Source organism: Aricia agestis, chromosome 8, assembly GCF_905147365.1.
Source record: "Aricia agestis chromosome 8, ilAriAges1.1, whole genome shotgun sequence".
Taxonomy (NCBI): Eukaryota; Metazoa; Arthropoda; class Insecta; order Lepidoptera; family Lycaenidae; genus Aricia; species Aricia agestis.
The window spans coordinates 18212127-18226655 of record NC_056413.1 but is presented as its reverse complement, the minus strand read 5'-3'; the positions used below and the strand labels follow the sequence as shown (position 1 = coordinate 18226655).

The following is a 14529-nucleotide window of genomic DNA, read 5'->3' as shown; positions in this document are numbered from 1 at the left end:
TTAATAATATATACAAATCTGTTTTTAGTCTAACAAATGAGTATACGACCATTCATCATCGCCGTTGACCATGTTTTAGACGTTATTTTACCTAAAGACATGCAAATGAAGATTGATATAAACTCCTTTCAGTCATAATATCATTCAGTATTACGCCATAAGGGTGTATATAAAACAAACTCGTTTTATAAGAAGGTAATAGATGTAAGTGCATTGCAATGTTGAGAGTTTTAAAATATGTAGTTAAATAAAAACTTCTGGCTTAAAGCTCACGATATGTGATCTATGATTCGACAAGTTGATAAAAATTTGCTATTCAATAGCTTTACCGCAGCAGTCCTCGACTGATAATTGAAACAGTTAGTACAGTATCAAAAAATGTCGATGGCTCCTTAATGAGTAATTCTCCGAGGCCCCTCAAAATGTGGTCACACGCTCTTTACTACTACCCTAATAAACAAGCCTTAGGACCAAACACACGTTATTCCTCATTTATTTAAGTATCTGATTTCAATAAAAAACATCTATAATTATTTATAGTTTTTGTTTAATGGTTAATTCAATGTCGGAAACGGGGGCAAAATCGGTGTTCTCCGCGTGTCACACTCTGTTCGCGCTTACGGAAAGCTTTAATAACTTTTGTATTCTATTCATTAGCATAGAGTATGATACATCAAAATAATGTAGATTAACTGGGCTACCTAATTCCTAAAATAAAATAATGTTATACCTTAAGTTAAAAAAAGTTAATAGGCATAACGTCTGTGTCACACGATTTTGCTAGTTTCACGAGCGCGACGCCGTTCCGACGTTCCAAACGCGACGATTTGTGGTTACACGTTTTAGCTGCACCAACGTTCAGTGTCTTTCCAGCATCAGTACAGGGGACTCAAACCCTCGTTGCTTCAAAACAAAGAAAATATAAGATAAGATATTCCTTAAAAATTATGTGGTCGCTGTAGTCACGTAACTTTTGCGAGCATGTTTTGAATAATAATAATTTATAATTATGACACTCATATCAAATTAAGGAATAAAGTATATGATCGAGATTATTTCCTAGTACTTTGTTTGTTTATTTACCTATTACTTTAATCATGGCACAATTTTCGTGGATTTTCACCAATGATAGTTACCTTGTGACCTACGAAAGCTACGTAGGCTGTTTTGTACACCATTTACCTATGTGAATTGGCTATAGTATAGTATTTCCAGCTATGGTTTTGGTACCCAGAACGAATTTTTCACTCTAAAAGCTTTTTTTGAAAAACAAAACTTATGTGGCTTTATACATCAATCTACCTTCTGATCTTTTCCCCAAATATCGAATCTGCTTCTAATCTAGTGGATTTACCTGAATATCAGTATTTTACATGACCAACTGATATTACATCCTCAATCCGAATGCAATGCGATACGATACTCAGATGAGGGCGAGCGAAGCGAGCCCTCGTATATATCCCACAAACTGAATCGAAGAAAATATTATGATCTTGAGTCCTAAATCTCCATATTTAGTTGAAAACCCCCTTATATGACCTCCTAAATCACTTAAACTTCACGAAATTCAAATAAAATCACCTGAACCTCGAAAAAATCACAGCATTTCAGGACAGGTTACTTGACAGATTAAGCAACAAATTAAAGCTCCATGCTCTTTAGTATCGTCGATCTTAATAAAAACTGATTAAATAAAAATAAATAATAATTTATTTTATTTTTTAAGGAAAAAAAGATTTCAATCCATATTTTGTTCCTAGAAAATTCAATCGTAACTTTCGTGGAGTTTGTCGCAACTTTCGTGGGGACCGAAATTTCAAATTTGATTATCTCAGTAGTTTATGGACCGATTTACATGCCTTTAAGATCGTATTTATTACCTTTAGAGCACCTTAAAGGTATTTGCATTTATTTAAAGATAACTCGAAAATAAAAAATTCCCACGAAAATGACGCGGAGAATCATTTTTGAAGAATCACTCTAATATTATCATGTTATTGGTGTTACCAAACTTCAAGTTACTAAAGTCACCAGCTTTAGGATTGTTTCACCCTCCCCCAGGGCTTCGTTGCAATTTTTTTCTTGGTTGTGGTGTTTGTTTTCTAGCGGCCCTTTTTTATAATTTCGAACCACGTTGACACAAATGAAGCCAACTAGGTGAACGTAGATCGAAAATATAAAAAGAGACGGGTGAGCTAGCTTAGTGTTAAGGAATAGATATCATAACGTCGAATATAATATTATTATTAAATCTCAACTGCTTAAGAGTTAAGAGTTAAGGCTAAGCATAATCACATGAGAAAAGTAAAAAGTGCTACGATCGAAAACGATTTACACTTTACAGCCTTTCTTTTATTGCCCAGCTGTAACCTTAAAATATACATTTTTAAAGTGTTTAACAATAAAAACTAACTATGTAAGTTTTTTACACAGATTTATGTTGATAAAAGTAAAAATAAGAATTGCTCACTTCATAGTATTAACAAAATAGGTTGTACATGGTTGTAGGAAGCTTCTTGTTACTTTTCGAAGGAGTTTTCAGCATTTTTCAAAATTTTTGAATTATTCGAATAATATTCGAATTATTCGAAAACTTTTGTAAAATATTCGAATTATTCGAATAGTAAATTTGTCGAATAATAACATTCCCTACATTTAATATAAGGTTATAACTTATAGCTACTGAGATTTGATAAAAGCTTTGACATTTAGTAGGTTAACTGTTAAGTTTTCAGTATAAAATCTTAATGATAAGGTGAAGCTTTTTCCTCATAGGTAAGTTAGATAATATATAAAAATGTTACTGGTTTATTGATCTTCAGACAAGCTTGTAATAATAAAGACGTAAACGATTAAGATCTCTCAGCACCAGTTTTATAAAGTCATAACGTCGCGTTTGTAAGTAGCGGGGTTAATTTACGCGAACGAGCTCGGCAAATGATTTCCACAATCATTTAGAGGCGGTGGTTAGTGGTATGATGCATTCGGCCTCGCGGGTAAACAAACGCTAGATATCGCTAGACAAAGACGAGGCGAGGTCATGAGCGCAGCCTTGTGCGGGTGCGCGCGCGCACGCTTCCGCCTGTCGACGCAGTCATTTGCCGACCGCACGCCGTGCGATACGGACGTGTCTAGCTCATCGTATAAAACTATGTCTAAATATTTATCGTTTATGATCAACTGTATAAAATGATATATTCTTACTAGAGATGTGCCGACTAGTCGGTAAAGCCGACTATCCGGCCACTTTTGTAGTTGGCAAAAAGCGCCAACTATCCGGGTTATTACTTTTTGCTCTAATTATTATTGAAATTACATTATAAAAACCTTGATTATTTGTAATGTGTTCATATTACACTTCATAAGTCTTACACGTTTCAAAATTAAAAGAAGTGTTTTTAAATCACTTGCTAGTAAATAAATATTTTTTAATATAGTTATTACTTATAAATAACAAATTAGGTATGTATTATTATTAGATCAAGATTGAGACAAGAATTAAATAGTTCTATTTAATTGTTATTATGATAAAATTCTTGTTCGAACAAGAATTGTATCATAAAAAAAAGTTACGTGCGCGAAGTAAACATAACACGATCCGACAACTTTGCAGTTGGCGTGTGTGACTTACCGGCGAATCAGCAGTAAAAGAAGTGCTACAGAAACTTCCGAAACCATGATCGGCTTGGCCGACTGGTCGGCCGAATAGTCGGCTTCTTTGCAGCCGACTAATCGGCTAGTCGGCCAAAGTCATGATTGGCACATCTCTAATTCTTACTAATATTTCCAATTTTTTTATCCACGAAATTTTGTTAAACTTCTTTACCGTAATATTAAATAGTCCAATATACAGTGTAATTATTATTACTGTCGAAAACTAGAATTAAGAAAAAGTCATCAATATCTTAAAAAACAGCTCGAAAATCCAGATTCTAGAACGATACTAAACCTCACAATTCAAATGACCTAAGTACGTCTGATACGTCAATACGTGATTTTCGTGCTCTTTGCCCGTAACAAGTTCATGAACTCGTTCACGGATCGTGAAATATTCGCACCAAATGAGGCATTAGCGGTACAGTTAACGTATGCTAAACTATTCCCTCCGACTCCGCAAGCGTGAAACTCCGTAAATGCAAGAATAAACCTATGAATGGCGCGCCGCTGAATTTAAATATTGAATGTTTATTTAAAATAGGATTCCAAGAAAGCTCTAACTGTAACGTTATTCTCATAGATTGAAGATGATACATTACTCTCGCTACAATAAATGGAAATGCTACTTCAGTAAGCAGAGCATCACCTCTATCAAAATTTGTGAAAGAAAATTGCGTTAGTTACTTTTCATTACTTTTCGTCTTTACGAGCGACTACTCAAGAAATGAACTATTACGTGATGGCCAAATTCAAACAAGGAAGTGAGTATTCAAAAGACTAACAGTATATTAATTTGTTAATTTGCATAATTAATTCTGACCTACATAAATATGAATCTATTAATGATCCATTAAGATTCGATGAAACGCCACGACGCATAACGCACGGAGGCAAAACGCAATAAATACTCGATAACAGATAGGATATTTTAAACGGATAAGACAAGAGCTGATGGAGTTAGTGGTGTAGCACCACAATATTGTACAGATAGGACGGACACCAGAATAACTTAGCGATGAAGATATCGATACAGTGGAATCCCATCAGGAGATGTTTTATATTCCCGTCCGTTCTACGACTTATGCAATACTAATGGAATCTTTATTGAAGATATTTTGACTCCTACCATGACTCATGATCATTTTCGCCAGGCGGTCGCAATCACAAATTTATGATTGTGTAATTTATCAATACAGATGCAGATCGATCTTAATTCTTTTGATTTCTTTTGACGTGTTTTTCTCATCGAAAAGAACGGAAAGGGCCAGCCAGCAATAAACTGGATTTATTATGAATAATCTGATTATATTGGTCAGTGGTCACGTTGTTGTCTTATTTACATCGTATAAATTTGGAACTGAAGCATAATAATACAGCATATTTGATAGTCAAGATAATTATGTAATAACATGTATCTTGTGACAGAAATGCAACAGGCTATTTACAGCAGAAATTTCACATTTTTTTGTTGTAGTTTTATTGCATCGCTGTTGCAAAAAACAATTTCACCCTGAAGATATGCGTATGGGACATGTAATCATTGTTTATGAAACATTTTAACTTGAAGCTGTAAAAGTTTAAGGCCCTTGTCAAAAACCCCAATGTTAATATTGAATTACCTGGAATTTAACATATACTTAATCACACATTAATTAACACCTTGGATTCACCAATTTGACTTTGACATTGGTTTTGCAATTTTGCCATTTTATCAATGTCGCACGCGGCGGATAGACCGAGCAACCTCAAAACAAATTTTGACCTTTACCCACTAACTTTGGGCCTTGATATTGGTTTTATCTTTTATCTACGCTTTAATAAGGGCCTGGCCTTGCTTAGTATCGAGGTCGATTAGATTCCGTATTTTTTGTAATCTTCACGCATCACTTGAAGTTCCGTCTCCACGGTTTCCTTCCTGATTAAATTTTGGTTCACAAAGCCAATAAAGTGGAGATTTTTTGCGAAATCATTGAACTATTCACGAAGTCTCTGAAACAGATTTGTTAAATGTTCCATCTTGATCTTTAAAGTTAGTTTAGTATTTTAGACGCCTCCGTGGTCTAGTGGTACAGAGCGCGGCTCTTGACTCGGAGGTCGTGGGTTCGATTCCCGCGTTGGAAACATGTTATTTCCAAGTTTGGTTAGGACAATGCAGGCTGATCACCTGATTGTCTGACAAGTAAGATGATCCATGCGTCGGATGGGCACTGGGTTATGAGAGTAAAGGAATAGAGAGTGCTCTTGTGTACTGCGCACACACTTGGGCACTATAAAATTACTCCTGCGTAGCTGGCCTGGTTTCAATGAAACCGGCCACCGTCACCGAAATCGGTGTGGGAGCTATTATTATTATTAGTATTTAAATTCTTTGAAATGCTTTAAAATTAATGCAATTACATTGAGTGGTTAAAAATAGTGGCCGTGACTAATGCACTATTATTGTTAATGTTATAAACATAAGTAAAACGCGGAAATCATTTGGTTATGAAGCATGAACCGAGACCCAAATTGATGCATCAGAGGTTTTTTGCAAGGCCAACCCGGACGAAAAAGGCACGGAACAGCCTATGAGTAAAGTTTCATATATGGCGATCTTCAAATTTATTATACGTTGAATCCATTTAAAAACATTAAATAAAATGGTTCAAACCTTTATCTAAAAATATTTAAAGTATAATATGAATCTGCGTTTTTTAAAGTACAGAATACTGTAAGTATTGGTGACTTTCTCAATTCAAATGCATTATTATCTGAAAATGTTTCAACTGCAAAATTTATTATGTCTATTTAAGTTCATCGAGATTAGTAAGAAGTATTACCATATTCAATGTTCTGGGCTAGCTTGCTATATTATTTTAACCTTTCTCTTTCTCTCCAAAGTCTTCATAATCCTATCACGTAAATTCCCTTCTCTTTCTTTAAACCTCGAAGGTGCCCTTTACTTATCAAGGGCTGGTATCGGCTCGACCTTTCTCTTTCATCAGGCCGAAGTCAGGTGTGTCAGTGGCACGTGAATAAAGAATGTAACAATAGCAAGTGTCCGTGACCGTGGCGCCGAAAACGAGAGTGATCTGCGTTTGCGCAACGCCCAAATACCGGTACGAGGGCAGGCCTCATGTTTGGGCACTTGACGAGTATGCTAAGCCTTCGCGCTTCATATACAGTTTTATGAATTACTTTGCAATGTTTATCCTAAGGTATTCTGTTTTAGTTTTACCCAGCAAAAATGTGGGCTGGAGGATGTTTTAGCCTGGAAAATTCATAATTTGGCTCAGAAATCAAAGTTTCTCTGAAGTTTTACCCGAGACGCCTTTCTGCAGACTCATTGCATATTAATACCAGATTGGAAATCTAATATAACTTTTACATATTACCGTTGTTAGTCGCTGATTAAAGTCGCGAGGTGATTCGCCTAGACGAAAACTTTCTACATGATTACACCACTTCCATTGTAAAATCGTAATCAGAATCACTAAGTCTATATCACAAAACGTTTCGATTCTGAACCAACTATCAAATTTGAAAGGAAAATTTATGGTATCTTATCTATATCGTTTGTAATTTTATTATACAACACGTATTTAGAGCGCATTAAAAGTTAATCTTAAAAAGTTGCTAGTTTTGATAGTATGAAAGCTTTTGAGCGTCTCCTATAGATTGGTTTCTAAAACGCCATGCTACAGTAAGAGTCCTAGGGTTTTTTGAACGCCTCCGTGGTCTAGTGGTTAGAGCGTGTCTCTCGACTCCGGAGGTCGTGGGTTCGAATCCCGCGTTGGAAACATGTTATTTCCAAGTTTGGTTAGGACAATGCAGGCTGATTACCTGATTGTCTGACAAGTAAGATGATCCATGCGTCGGATGGGCATGTAAAAAGTCAGTCCTGCGCCTGATCTCTCGCCAGTCGTGTCGGTCTTCCGTCCCACTGGGTTATGAGAGTAAAAGGAATAGAGAGTGCTCTTGTGTACTGCGCACACACTTGGGCACTATAAAATTACTCCTGCGTACCTGGTCTGGTTTCAATGAAACCGGCCACCGTCACCGAAACCGGTGTGGGGAGTATTATTACTAGGGTAGAGAAGTGATCGATCTTCAAGAAGGCAATACTAATAACTAGTACTACTATTAAAATGTACTCAAACCCGTTTTTGCTGTGAAAGACGTTAATGAGAGGTAAACATTAAGTAAATAGCGAATGCCTTCGCTTAGCTACCACACTTCCGTACTCGCACTCACTTTCACTGGCGACGTCGCATGCTAAACTGCACTCTGTTACGTGAGAACTAAGTCTTAGATTTCAAGATCAGCGCCGTTTGAAAATTTTGATCGTTGCGTTATGTAATTATGTATTTATATAAGGTCTACTTCGAGCGGCCTTGAAGGCCGCGTGTGTGTTTACTTTCTATAGCGGTCAACGGTCAAACCTTGTTGTACACTTTTGTGCTCAAGGTTTTGTTTTGGTTCGTTTCTCCTTGTATGTACTCGGATGCGATCGACTCGGTCGTAGTTCCAGATATTCTTTGGAATAAAGTTCTTGATTCTTCTGAGTGAAGTTCAATGAATTATGTTACAGTACATCTTTTTTTTAGGAGATATTATTAACGTAGAATAGTTTTATTCCGATATTTATCACTACGTTCGACACTAAAGTCAAAATCATCTCGAAACTCAAATTCATCTTTGTTTTTACATAACTCAATGAAGTTTTACCGTGTCATCGTCAAAATTCCAGTAGAATATATTGGTCTGAATCAATTAAACCCGATGACATTTCTCATTAGATTGCAAATCTGCTGGAGTTGAATTGAAATGCAAATGCGCTTGCGCAGGACTTTCACTCAGATCCGCCTGAGAATGCTAACGTTTAGCTAGTTCTTACTTTATTGTTACTGCCATAAAGTTTTATAAGTAAATATTCACTCGTAAGTAGTACTAAGTCAAAGAGTTTGTAAAATTAAGTACTTTTGGAACTACTTTTGTTTCCTTTTCAGTGTCGGTCTCGCACTTAAAATTCGTTTTCAATCGTGATTAAGTGTTTCTTCTGAATAATTAACATAATATTTTGCCCTTCTCTGTATTTTAAAATGTATGTCTGTAAATCTCTAACTTGTAGGTATGTCTGTTTCTTTTTAGCTTTTGATTCGACATAACTCTGATGTTTCTCGTACTCTTATTATAATTTATGTTCTCAGTGATTGCAACGTCATTGGAACATAACCGCGAGTTTTCTACGTCAGTCTGAGAGCGCTGCGTGTTGCGTAATAATTGTGTGCTTTCTACACTTAACGTTTTATGTCTCAATCATTTGGTTACTAGTTGCCGTTTTCTATATAACTACATATTACAATTGTTGAATTAAACAGCGTAATTTAGTACAAAAAACGGCACAGAATTTCTTTGGACTTTAAGTAATATAAAGCTTCGAAGCTAAGCTGTTTATTTAGTTTTCATTTGTATACTTATTTAGTAGACAAAAATATAATCTCTACAAATCCTTAAATTCAACTTATAATTTTTTGTGTATACTTAATTAAAAAGTTAAGATAACCATGGTGATAATGATGCGAATGTTAATTTGACATGAATCGATTAATTGTATAATTGAATTGTAACACAAACGGTCAATCAGCATACGACCTCCGCTTTATTTCCTCTATCGGCCGAATAAATAATATCGCCTTTACCTATAACGAATAAAGCGTCGATTCCCTTACGCTGGTTCGTCGATGATAACAATTACAACATGAATCGTTGGGAAGGAAAAAAAGCGTGTGTTTCATAATAAGGATGCCGCTGCCGTGGTCGCCGCCCAAGGTGAAGGATACGTCGAGGTGCCCGATCATCGATACTTCATCGGCACATAACTTAACTGTGGACTTACACTGTAACTTAACTTAAACCTATCTAATTTAGTCAAATCCAGTCGACAGATCACGACGTACATTGAATTTACATAATCTGACCAAAATATAATATATAATAGCTCCCACACCGGTTTCGGTGACGGTAGCCGGTTTCATTGAAAGGTGGCCAGCTACGCCGGGTTAATTTTATAGTGCCCAAGTGTGTGCGCTATACACAAGAGCATTCTCTATTCCTTTACTCTCATAACCCAGTGGGACGGAATACCAACACGACCGGCGAGAGATCTGGTGCAGGATCGACTTTTTACATGCCCATCCGACGCATGGATCATCTTACTTGTCAGACAATCAGTTGATCAGCCTGCATTGTCCTAAACAAACTTGGAAATAACATGTTTCCAACGCGGGAATCGCACCCACGACCTCAGAGTCAAAGGGCGCGCTCTATACCACTAGACCACGGAGGCGTTTTCACCAAAATATAACGTTGGTTTGTCAACTCACAACTGCATATGGCTCATTTTCTCTGACTGTGCACCGACGCTGCAAACTGCGAAAAAGCGATGAAATTGCGATAGAGCAAGATGCAACATGACAAATAATTGCTGTTTGACCTGTGAAACAGAAGATCTGTCAGCCACTTTTTAGCAGTTAGCAGCATTGGTGTGTCGGTGTGCTAATTGTGTGTGCATTAACAGTTACATAATATTTGTAGCGTTATAGAATTTTAAAATGTATTATTATACTTTCATTATTTTCTTCTGAATAGGGAATCGGTTTCTCGGCAACGACGATTACATATTTATAAGATTGTCTCGTTTACCGTATAAGATTAAACTGTTCTTAAGTAACGTAACAAATATAATCTCTATTTATCAATTGTTACAGCTTGGCCCTTTTACGGAAATGACGCGTATGACAGCTGCATATCCTCCTGCGCAGCAAATCTGTCGTCATCGCTGTTTCTGACTTGAAATCGTCCCAAATTGTTTGAGTTACTTTGTTTTTGATTTATCTTTACGATAACATTTTCTATCACTTAATCCTTGTAAAAGAAACGCCTACAAAGATTGTCCAGTATAATCGCTTATAGCGATAACACCACCTTTTGTACTTTTTCACTTAGTTTCTTTGTTTTGTGTGTGTCATATGTTTTGGTGTGAAGTAAATTTATTTCACCAAACTTACAACTTCTTAAGTTAAGAAAATAATCCCGCGACATAAAACTCACCCTGAAATTATACCTTTCCAATGTTATATCCATATAGAATTAAAGTGTCAAAGGAGCTTTTATATTTGTAGCTGGTGAGCACGCGAGGGTTTCGTGTTGTTTTGTGAATGCGAAGGGCACGTATAAATAAACAATTTCCGTGTTTCGTTAATTCGCTGAGATATTGATGGTTTTGGCAGAATTTCGTCCGTGGGTCTAACTGTTGCAACATGCGGCAGTTATTTTACCCTCAGTGACAGATAAACAGAAATATATAGTAAACTACATGTTGCCTACACATCGTTTAGCGTGCAGGGACTGAGTATTTAGCGGTGATATATTTCCTACCTTTCCCGGGATTTGAAGTATCTTGTTGCCGAATTTCATCGAAATCGGCTGCAGTTTAGGCGTTAAGGAATAACCGACATATGGACTTTCGCGTTAATAATGTTACAGAGCAGGTACTACTTTTAAACTTGAAAGAGAAGTAAGATCGTCAGAAAGCTACGGATAAAAATTTAATCATTTGTTTTTTTGACGAACGTTCTAATAGATTGGACCTAAGTATAACGTTGATTTAAAATGGAGATTTTAGGTTTTGGTCTGAATCAAATTCTTTATATTTCATAAACCAAAATAATCTATATTTCCCGATATACTTGAAGCTATTAATAATTATAATGATATAATATAATAATGTTGTTCTAAACGTGGACTGTGATCAGCGCCCTTCGCCTTGAGACGCGAGCCAAACACAACGTTCGTACTGCATGATAGTGGTAAAGACGGATTTATTCGTTGGAAATCTTCAAACTATTTCGGATGTGAGGTTTTGAAAGAATGTCAGGTTGCAAGGAAAGTTTGGAAGGATTGAAAGTAGACTCCAAAAAACTTGTTCGTATAATGTATCATCAGTCGCTTACTATCAAGAATGCAGCAAGAATACTTATATTACATCTTTAAATTCTCTTGTTCTAGTAATAGTTAAAGTCCAATGAAACTAATGTAGAAATAAATCATAAGCGATTTACATGCAAATGTAAGGACACTCTGAATTAGAAGTAAACAAAGTCGAAACATTAGCACACAGTGTCAATGCCGAGGTTACCGGCTAAGGACGCGGTCGGCGCGGCCTGGTAATGTCCACTTGTGTCTGGGTTTAAGACGATCTATTGTTGTCTCTATCGTTCTATGTGTTTATGAGAGAAAAAGTGATATTTTGACAAGGATTCTCTGCTGCGTTAGTAGGCCTACGAACCATAAACGATCATTTAATTCATGCTGGTAACTTGAAAAGGAACTTGTCTTCCAAAACAAAGAAACATTTTTTCATTCACGGACGATAATCTAAATTCTAAGATGTGACACAGTAGTGTGGCGTTATTTGTCTAAGTTATTCATATCTATGATGTTTAGAGACTTTTTTGATTAGATCCATAAGTATCGACGACTTTCTAAACAAAGATTAAGAAAGAAGTAACTGTGTTATTTATAGTTCAGCCAAATGTCTTTTCAGCATGTGAGATAGAGATAGGTCATGAATTCGAGACCTATCTTCATCTTCGTTTAAAATCCTAGCGCCTATTTTTCACTGTGACACAAGGAGACTCAAGCAAAAGCCACTACCAACATAGACTATAATAGCGTTACTCATCTGTTGACCTATCTCTACGCATTTCGTTGGGAGCCGCCATGGCATATACAGCCCTAAGTATTCACATTGTTCCTTCGTCTCGGGAATCTGATAGTTCCGAGTGTCGTATCTGATACGCTAATGATATAATAGCAAAACTGCTTCCTCGTGATAACGATAATGTGGCAATTGGCCGCGGCCACGGTCACTGGTGCAGTGCAGGTTCAGTTGGTTATTTTATTTATTTATTTATATCAGGCAACATAGGCCCATACAATATATTATATCTTAATGACTAACGAACATATAAATTATATACACTTAATAACTACACTAGTTAAGGTTGGCGGGAAACGTGGAGCGTCTTCTGGAAATTTCTTTACTGGTCTTTGTTGTAGTAGCCTTGAATTAATTCTTATTGGATGCATATTTCCTTTGTTGTGACTGTTCGACTAGATTCTAGATACTTTTAAACTATAGCATTTGACAAATCTGAACAAAGCCTTTACGCCAAATGTTTAAATCAATGTTAGTTACTACTTATGCCTGAATTTTGTATTCAACTAAATAATAAATATTTTTGTAGGCACTCTAACATAACGTGTTAATATTTCTTTATTTCAATTTATGCTCTTTAACATTCCTGAGCGAATAGTCATCAAACAGCAGGATTTTAGGAATTATGCAAACACGACGATGATTGTCGTCGTGGGATATGATTGCATTGCAGGAAGAGCAGTTGCAATTGTACAATCAGGACTCTGCATGCCAGGTGAAGGGACGTGCCGCCCACGTCACACGCCAATTAGCTGTGTGTGTGTGCGTGTGTGTGATCACGTATGGCGTCTTGTGACTGGATCACAAGGCCAAAATGTAGGACTAAAATAGTGCAAGGTCACGTTTTGACGCCTTTTGCGGTATCCTTAACAATGTTTAAAAGCAGCATTCTTGTCTAAATTAAATAGTATGTAACCGGCGATTTAACATGTTGCTTTTAAGCATTGTGTTTCTGATTGTACAGTTGAAGTTCTACGTAAGTGTTGATGATGTTCGGCTTACGACTTACGGCAACAATTACGGATCTTATGTAGGCTTATTATAGACGTAAAGTAAAATACTATTGGCGTATATCCATTATCCACGTCAAGTAAAACACCCAATTATTGGCTCTGATTTCATACCATAGAAAATCATGTTATTGACATTCCAAACAAAAATCTAAGGTATAAAAAATAGACCGCCACCCACGGGGAAGTTTGCTTTACAATTTACACATCTCTCGTTTTATATACATACCTACTTTCGTTTTATATAATATTACACGCCAGTTTTCCTACTACTATTATTACTACTGATGCACATACGGACCGTGCGACCTGTAGCTCTACCATGAGTTTAAACCTATAGTTTTTATCGCTACTCGATACCGACTACGTACATGTTTAGTATGGCAAATTTTACAGCGCCTCTAGCGGTCACTTGCGGAACTAAAATCGCCATACTAAATATTTACGTAGTCGGTATCGAGTATCGATAGATACTATAGCTTTAAACTCATGGTAGAGCTACAGGTCGCACGGTCCGTATGCGCTGCACCGTGCACGCTGCGTCTGCGCACGCCGCCCGGTGACGCGGCGCCCTCGCGTCGGCCTTGTCGGACCAACTTTCCACCCGGAAAACATCGACCGTTTTTATCCCGCCGACCCTCGCTTAAGTCTACGACGCCATGTTTGGTCAACTATATTTCATCGGACCGGTTTTAATGCAATCATCGTCGAGATGTAACTGGTGAACACAATAGTCGGTAATGGAGACTATATTGGTAGATTAGCATTATCGTCTAATAGCCCCTAGGGTTGCCAGGTTACCAAACTGCTATTATTAACTACTAGGCACTAGCAAGACCAATCAGCCAGTTTATTAGAGAAGTTTACGTAAAAAGATAGAATCTACGTATAGATGTTGCACACCTGTGACTTCTTGCCGCAAAGGAAAGTTCCGAATCGTACGTTTCATAGTCATAAACAGTAACCTATTTATATCCTTCTACATAATCTACTCTGTGTCTGACGTCTGTGCTAACATTTATAGAAATCGACTTAGTAGTTTTGGAGCCTATTCAACGCTAACAACTGCTTCTGACAGCCCTATAAGCTGTTACTAGTCTG

General features: G+C 36.8%; 2 protein-coding genes across 3 annotated transcripts in view; one reads left to right on the top strand and one right to left on the bottom strand.

Moving 5' to 3' along the window:
- Positions 1 to 14529, bottom strand: part of LOC121729830 (ecdysone-induced protein 74EF) — a 196616-nt gene that overhangs the window by 144547 nt on the left and 37540 nt on the right. The gene's annotated exons all lie outside the window — the stretch shown is intronic.
- LOC121729832 (U7 snRNA-associated Sm-like protein LSm11) overlaps positions 1 to 14529 on the top strand; it is a 41814-nt gene that overhangs the window by 18777 nt on the left and 8508 nt on the right. The window lies entirely within an intron of this gene.